The following is an 8,720-nucleotide window of genomic DNA, read 5'->3' as shown; positions in this document are numbered from 1 at the left end:
GCAATGTGTGGATCTCCAATTCAAGCAAGATAGTGTCAGTCTCAGCCGCAGCTGTAACAAAATAACAGACTTCCACTTGATATAACCGGCTGTATTGCAGGAGACATGAGTTACATTCAAAGGTGATACTGCATGTTCCCTAACAAGCCAGGATCAGTAGCATATTCTTTTTCTTCCCTTATTCCTTCTTCATTTTTTAAAGGATTTTATTAATAATTAATTTTTAATAATGGTGAATAAAAGTTGTTATGGTCAAGGAAAATTAACTTATAATATCTTTTATAGGACCAAAATTAAAAAAAAATACATTAATGTTACTGTAGCAAAAATCGGTTTATAACTTCTGCTAATAATACTGAAGTTACAGTAAATTAGTAAATTGCTTATCTCATATTACCTTAAAGCATGGTTTCTCTAACTGGTTCCCAAATCGTTTTATAATGGTTCCCCAAAAGTTTTAAAAATGAGGCAACTCTCACCTGTAGCCTGTGACATTTGTAATTGACTCATATCAAACTAGCCATATTTTTAGTGTGTGTGTGTGTGTGTGTGTTTCTGTCTGTCTCCGTGTGTCTGTCTCTGTGTGTCTGTCTCTGTGTGTGTGTCGTTAGCAATAAAGCTTTGGAAAAAAATTAAAAAAAAAAAAACTTGGAGATTTTCTTAATAGGGAGCCACGCTCAGAATGCGTTATCTGCGGATCCGCGTTGCAGCGGATCACGCTATAACGGGGTTGAGCTGTATAAATATATATATATACTGTATATACTAGCTGTAGCGACATAACATATGCCATTCTAGCAGATCTTAAAGGTTATTTATTAAATATCAATATTTATATATAATATAAACCCTGATCCACCCAAGCCCCTCTCCCCCACAATAGTCCCATGCCATTCCCCATCCCCTACAATAGCCCAACATAAACCCCATCTTCCGAAGCGCAGGAGGAGATACTAAGCAGTGGTGAGAAGGAAGCCCGGCTGCTGGATGGTACTTCCAGTGCTGGGATCCCGCTCTCACCAGGCACGGGTCTCATGTTCCAGTTCTCTCTGTTGTCGACTCTGCGGGCACAGCAACCTTGTTTTTCTGTTTGTGTGTATCTCTGTGTGTGTGTACATACATGGTTATTGTTATTCTTAAAACGTTATTGTTGCTTAGAAACCCTGTAACAGCTGAACCACTGTACAGAAACATACTTAAGTCTTATTGAGATAGATAGATAGATAGATAGATAGATAGATAGATAGATAGATAGATAATGACAGAGACTGATGAGGCTTCCTGTGCCTAGATCCAGCTGTTGTTTAAACAGGTATGTGAGCAGGAGATGAAGCAGCAAGTGTTGTGTGTGCAAAAGGTTTATGCCGGTGTTGGGGGTTACTGAGGATGCTTTCAGTGGTCTTCCCCCCTCCCCCTCTTTCCCCCTCATGAGCGGGGTCAGAACATATTCTATATCTATATACATACCACGGTTCCGCAAGGATTTACAATATATGACTCTTGTTTAAACACCTAAGACCTCTCTAATTATTGCACAATCATCATTAATTGTGCAATACTTTGAGCACTGTATATTGGGTTTTCACCCATCCTCACCAACCCATGACGTGTTTCCACACAGCTGTACAGTGAAGACCAAACTCACAAAGTTTCTGATGTTTATTTAGGGTGGGGCCTCCCAAACTCACAACTAAATATTTACCTAATTATTTAAACACCTGATTCTAATAATCCCCTTTAATTTAGCTGATAAAACAAGGGGTACAATTTCTTTTTCACATACCCTTACATACCCTTACATACCCTTCTAGATCTTAAACCTAAAAAGGGAACACAAAAGCCATTCATTAAAAAAACTCTTTAGGTCCCATCTGGAAACCAAGGATAATTTAAAACAGTTACAATTCGAGGACAAAGAAAAGGCTACAAGGTGGATGAAAGAACAGATTTTTTTAAGAATAATAACAAAATGGACCACATCTTAGCAAGTAAACTAAGAGGCGTGCATGCGTGCAATAAATGCCATTAAAATTAGGAATGGTGGGGAGACGCATGAGCGGCGTGGAGCTGAATAGAAGCAGTGTAGCTCAGCTCTAATCGCACAGTGTGGAAAAAAAGAAAAACGGACTATAATCCGACCAAAATCCTGAAATAAAAGGGGGCAACACCAAGGAGAAGACCTCCAGGACCCAAATAATCTAACCAGAGGGCGGAAAGACTCTACACCGCAGGAGATACTACAATTTTAAAAAGAGGAGTGGATGGGTTTGCTCCCCCATGAGCCGTGGTTCGGGCCCTTCGAAGGTCTGGGAAGACTTGGCAGGAATTCCGCCGGCCGATAGGAGTTACTGCCCACGAGCGGTGGTGATGAAAAATCACCCCGTTTAAGCCCCTATCCAGTCCTGCAGAAAGATGGCTTCGGGTGGCCAGTGAAGGAGGGAGGTGTCCTCCTGTGGTGCAGCCATGGCGCACAGGTTTGCTTCCTGCAAGGGCCCTGGCAGTCGCCAGCCGAGCCCTCCATCAGGTTGGGAGATCCTGGTGTTTAACATCCCCTGCTATTGGGGTCTGCATGGGGGCAGGAGGAAGCAGGACCACCCAGCTTGTGTCCCCACAGTGGGAGAGGGCTGCCGTGGCCTGTGAGGCAGAACAACTCAGGGAGGGGCAGTCAGAGGAGAATGGGGGCAGTGAAGGGGGGGGGCTAGGTTGTTTGTGCTGATAGTACCCATCTCATATCCCCAATCCCTGGTGATATACTGTACAAGCTTCTGCAGAGCTCTGGAGACGTACACGGGCGCTCGTGGCTGGATGCAAGGAGGAGATGCCCGACACTGGCAGAGGGTGATCTCTCCTGAATAATCCTCATAGATTCCTGGTGAGACACGACGTAAGAGAAGATGGTCGTTTAAAGACATGCTCTGTCGACCCGCACTCCTACAAACCTATAAATACAAGGAAAAAGTATAGAATAATTAATTAAAAACAGAGGAATGGCTGAATGACTGCAGCCCACTGGACCCATGACACAAACTATATAATGTGCCACAATAGGACACCGACAAATAGCTGATTCCAGCACCGGAGACCCGCAGACATTCTGAGAGATGCCTCCCAAGCAAAAGAAAACCAGAGTCTCAAGAGGTAACCCATTTTCCCCCTTATGTGACCACTCCACTACAACTCAGAGAAATACAGCATCTCCCATCCCCACCCCCTTTATTAAAAAGGATTTAGAAAACTTATTAAAGACAATCACTAATACATTCCAGCAGCAATTACAAAAGGCAATATCAGAATTAATAAATAGACTTAAATGCCCTAGAAGAAAGAACCAGGAATATAGAAAACAAAATGGAGGAATTTCTGCAATGGCATGTTGCTGCGGATGACAAAATCGTCAGACTAAATGACGAGATACAGTTTGCTTCCTCAAAAACACAATTGAGGATAACGAGACAAAACCTCTGTATTAGGAATATCACGTGAAACGTTCTCAACAGTGATCTGCAAACTTATTTGATCAGACTATTCTGTTCACTGATCCCAGATCTGATGGATGAAATACTCTGCCTGGACAGAGTTCATAGGGCTCTAGGCCCCAATTTGAAAAATCCAAACAGATCAAGAGACGTAATCACCAAACTTCACTATTTCTCCACTATAGAGTAGATAATTGGAGTCTGTAGAAATAAACCTGACCTGGCGTTTGAAGGTTCCAGAATCCAGATCTTCAAAAAGAACGTTATCTGGGTAAAAGTTTGCCAGAATGTATGTTTCTATTGATTTGAATGATTAAACGGTTAACTGTTGGTTTACAGATCGTAACATTTTTATTAGGGTCTTTATAGGTTGGAATCAGCACAGACCACTAATTAAAGTGGCCGGGTCCCGGACTAGCCAGCAGTGGTTACCCCCCTTTTCTGGTCCAGCATGCCCCCCCTCCCACACCCCGGGAACTAACTGCCCCTTCTGATTGCCGATTTTATAGGCAATCGGTGTTAACTGTTAGATCACCCTCAGGGGTCACCCTTTTCATGTACCCATATTTTTCTCCCCCATTGCCCAACCCTCCTATTTTACCCCTCTTCCTCCTCTTGCAAGGAGAATTTTTGAACACTGATTTAACTCATAAACAAGCTGGTCTACAATGTTATACCCCAATGAGAATCCTGAACTCCTTGAACTGTAAAATGAGTGCCCTATCATCCTCACCATTGAAAATTATTTCAATAAATACAAAAATGCTCAGCACAAACCAAAAACGCATTCTCGCTCTCTCTGAACTGAAGCGGTCATGGGGTGATATAATATATCTCCAAGAAACTCATTTTGGAAAGAATGATCCTCCGGCGATATTTAACAAATATTTTCCCAAAAGTTTTTTTCGCTTCTGGGCAAGCCATAAAAGCTAGCATAGCTATTCTACTTAAAAAGGACGTTGAATTAGACGAAGTTGGCAGATATAATATAATCACAAGTTCACTGGCTGGTGAAGAACTTAGATTTGGAAATTTATATGCCCAAACGATAAGCAAAAAGATTTCCACCCCAAAAAATATTCCCGACTGTCCGATTTTAATCCCAAATCAGTGATACTTGGGGGAGGGGGGGATTTTAATTCAGTCCTAAACCCTGATATAGATAAATCATTACTCCATGGCCCAGTCCAATCCCTTAAAACCTTATCTCTATCTCAAAAACTCAAAGACCTTATCAAAAGATTACATTTAACTGATATCTGGAGGGCAAAACACCAAGGACAGAGGGACTGTTCGTTTTACTCCTCCCCCATGACACATACTCCAGAATTGATTTTTTTGTAATTAGCCTGGATCTAGTTCCTTCCATTTTTGCCTCCAATTTTTGACCAATCCCCTGGTCGGACCATGCCCCAATCCAAATTGACCTCTCCCTCTCAAAGAAAGGTATCTCCCCGACGTGGCGGAGAATAAATGATAACATGCTCAACTGATCAAAGAAGGTAATATAACTGCTCACCTATATCTTATTTGTCCTAATTGTCAAAGGGTAGGTGCAAGGGAGGTAAACAATATATGTATAACAGAGAGAACTCAAAAGAATGGGTTCAAAGCACCCCACTATTTGCACTCATTACCTAGTTAATAAACAGATGCCCCTAATGCCAAATGATCAGATCCCTTGCCAGGGAACTGTAAGCGACGAGAAAACAAAAACGTTTTATTATACAAATCATTAATACACTCAAAAGTTTTAAAATATATAAAATCCCCATGGAGGAGTAATGGAGAAGATGGGATTATATTATCTGCATTACTATATCACGTCAATAGTCAGTTAGGATCCCTATCTTCCCCTGCGGTTGGTATAGTCATGCGATATCCACTGATTAGTACAAGTGGGATTGTGATTACATAAGGTTGCAGTTTAGATAGTGTGAGCTTGCAATTAATTATTGCCTGTTTGTCAAGGTAGATATATCCCAAAAAGTTATTTGCCTTACTGAGACAATATAATGCCCAAATTAGGGTACACCGTCTTATGTGTGACCTAGGTACTATTAGATCAAATCAGAATCTCACTCTGTTTAAACAGCACAATCTATTCATATCCAATCTAGCCACCGGTGAATACAGGGCAACACAGGTTTACAGCGAACCCAAGGATTGTGTGAGCCCTGTGGGGCTACTGTGTATCAATATATCAGCAAGGTTGCAACGAGTTGTATCACACTATTACATTAGCATAGCCTCCATGAGTATAACAAGTATGTTGCATCTATTAATAGTGTATACAGATATAGGGCAGCACAGGGTTACAGCAAACCCAAAGAATATACTAGCCCTGTATGGCAAAAAGAAGAAGAGCAAAACAGTGCACTGCCAGGGAGCCAGGTGGTGTAAATATAAAAAGGTCTATTTATTCAGCAACACTTCAAGAAAACATACCCCCCAGGGGGTGAGACAGTACCTCCTACACGTTTCGGACCATGGGGGTCCTTTATCAAGGAGTATGGGGGACAGGAAGAAGGGGACTCCTTTATATACACCACATCCTTAACAAATGACCAATCTACAGTTTTACAATTGGTGCCAAAACTGGGTGCGCGCTGCTATGACGTCATGTGTGTGAGCCCCCTGTGCTGCGTCTCAGAATAACCCGATCACACAGCCTCTGGCCACACCTCCCCATGATGTCAATTCGGCACACCCATCACCGTGACGGCTGCAAGGAAGGAGGAGGGAGTCTCCACCCCTGGGGGAGGGCCCGTAAGGACAGACAGGGTCGCGTCACAGGCACAAACGGCCCATGTAAATCGCTGATCCCCGATCTGCCCAAGATAGCAATGCCAACTCCACAGAGGGGCGCACCTCCCCCCCCTTCCGAATCGATCACGGGACAGGGAATAGATAGGTGTATATAATATGGATACACACAAAGTGAATTCTTACTGCAACAATAAACTATACTGTGCAAAAGAAATATGATAACAAATAAATAATAATAAAAAAAAACAGGGTCCCCTTGTTCTCTCCTCCATATAAACAAATCTAAATTTACAGTTTAAAATAACATGAAACAACACAGATACAGGTTCCTTAACTTATTCATCATCAGAAATGTAAACACATAATGCAGTTACAAGGAAAGGAACCTGATACTGACAAAATTGTTTAAAAACATTAAGTTAGAAAGACAGGTAGGGTCAAGCTTGCTGTTTTGAGTAATGGTATAACCGTTGCATATTAGAATGAGGGTAAAGTACCAGAGTAGAAGGAAGAATGAATAATTTGTGTGAGTGTAGGGATTAGAGTAGGATCAAGAGGTCTTAGAATATGGGAGGGTATGGGGTCAAGAGGGAAAATAGTAGAGGTACAGCAGAAGAGGAGATCTACAACAATACATTCTCCTCTGTGACAGCGGAAAAAGAGTTGAGCAAGGCAGGAGGAGAGTTAGAAAAAGGTGTAGGATGGGAGGAGGATACAGAGGGTATGTCATGACGTATGGATTCCACCTTTTCCTTGAAATAGTCAGCAAAGTCCTGAGGTGAGATGGAGGAAGAAAAACATGCAGTAGAGGATGGTCTGAGCAGGGAGTCAAAGACAGAGAAGAGTCGGCATGTGTTAGAATTGGGCGTGTTGATTAGTAAAGAAAATATTTTTTTTTAGCCTGGAAGAGGGCAGAATTGAAAAAGAATAACATAAATTTGTAGTTAAGGAAGTCTGCAAGAGTGTGAGATTTCCTCCAGAGGAATGAGTGCAGGAACGCAGCATGTGTGTATGGCAGTTTAGCCAGGGTATGCGGTTAGAAGGGCGAGAACGGCAGAGAGAAAGGGGGGCATGTAAATCAAGAGGGAAGATAGGGCACAGTTGTAGCTCCTGACCAGGTTGTCAGGGTCTAGTGCAGAGCTGAGAGAGGAGAGGGAGGAGCGCAATGTGGAATCAAAAGCTGGTAGGGTAATAGAGCACAGGTCTCTGCAGAAATAAGGGGTAGATGGAGGTTGAGAATGGGAGTTGTGAGAGAGAGAAAATGAGATGAGATGATGGTCATATATTGGAAAGGGGGAGATGGAGAAATCAGAGAGAGAAAAGTTTTTTGTGAAAGCCAGGTCTAGGTAGTGGCCATCCTTGTGGGTTCTGACTGCAGATCACTGTTGAAGGCCAAAAGAAGAGGTCAGAGAGAGAAAGCGAGTTGACATCCCCAAGGAGAAAGAAAGGGAGTCAGGATTCAAACATAGAGAGAAAGACAAAATGGGGTGAGTAGAGGTAGGTGGGTGATAGATGACTGTCACATGGACAGGGAGAGGAGAAAATGGTTGACAGTGTGAGCCTCAAAGAAGGGAAAATAAAGAATGGGTGGAATAGTAAGGGTTTGGTAATGGCAGAGAGGAGAAGAGGATCCCCACACCTCCACCCTTGCCATCAATGCTCGGAGTGTGGGGAAAAGAAAGGTCACCGTAAGAGAGGGCAGATTTCATTGCAGAATCAGACAGAATGAGCCAAGTCTCCGTTATAGCAAAGAGGAGCAGAGAGTGAGAGAAAATAAGTCATGCACAGAGAAGAATTTGTTGGAAAGGAAGCAACCATTACAAATGGCACAGGGGAAAGGGAGAGGAGGGAGTTTGATAAGGGGTGGGTATGAGGATAGAGGGGTTGACACTAGAAAGAATAAAAGTTGCATGTGGGTGGAGAGGAGGAGAACATGTAGAAATAAGGCAGGGACCAGGATTGGGAGAGATATCCCAGGAAGCAAGGAGGAGAATCATGGAACGAAAGAGAATGTGTGAGGATGATTTGTAGAGGTGTGTTTTAGTGCAGGGGGTATAGTTTTATTGAGTCAGAAGGCGCAGGTAAGAAAGGAGTTAATGTGAACTGAGAAGTGGAGAAGGAAGGAGAGATGGATATATGTGAATAGAGTTAGAGACATAATGAGGCTGGTAGAAAGAACCGCATATTTTGAAAAGAAGTGAGGTCAGAGCAAATATAAATAGTAGGGGGGCCTGGCAGCAAAAGTTTAGTGTTGAGATGTGAGGCCCATAAGACAAATGTTATTTCTAATCAGACAGTTGTCTGACTCAGATGTTAGTAGTTACTAAAATATGCTCAGCAGAGGGTGAGTTGGAGATATGATTTGTGGAAGTACTTTACCTACGTTGATGTATTTTCGTGTTTATATCACTATGACTGTTTATGACAAATATAATATTGTCATTTTTTTCGCGGTCTGTTAAAAATTATTTTCTA

Source organism: Ascaphus truei, chromosome 7 (genome assembly GCF_040206685.1).
Source record: "Ascaphus truei isolate aAscTru1 chromosome 7, aAscTru1.hap1, whole genome shotgun sequence".
NCBI lineage: Eukaryota > Metazoa > Chordata > Amphibia > Anura > Ascaphidae > Ascaphus > Ascaphus truei.
Note: the sequence above shows the minus strand (reverse complement) of the source record.